This window comes from Oryzias melastigma, linkage group LG1 (assembly GCF_002922805.2).
Source record: "Oryzias melastigma strain HK-1 linkage group LG1, ASM292280v2, whole genome shotgun sequence".
In the NCBI taxonomy this organism is placed as follows: Eukaryota; Metazoa; Chordata; class Actinopteri; order Beloniformes; family Adrianichthyidae; genus Oryzias; species Oryzias melastigma.
Window position 1 is genome coordinate 28,082,113 of NC_050512.1, and position 208 is coordinate 28,082,320.

Consider the following 208-nt stretch of genomic DNA (forward strand, 5'->3'; position numbering starts at 1 on the left):
AACCTGTGTCCTGAAATGAAGCAAAGAAATTAGTGGTTAAAGTAAAAAGAACAAACCAAAACAGAGTTGGGACCTTGGCCAAAAGAAAAAGAAACCAGGGAGACTGCTGACCAAGCCATGACGACTGTCGGAGTCAGCAGCTCCCTGCTAATGGCTGCCTAAACAAAACTACCTGAAGAACACAAATTAAACAAAGCCCGCAAATCAG

At 43.3% G+C, this 208-nt stretch overlaps 1 protein-coding gene across 4 annotated transcripts in view; it reads left to right on the forward strand.

Annotated features, from left to right (window-relative positions):
• Positions 1-208, forward strand: part of LOC112157132 (axin-2) — a 125,654-nt gene that overhangs the window by 30,675 nt on the left and 94,771 nt on the right. The gene's annotated exons all lie outside the window — the stretch shown is intronic.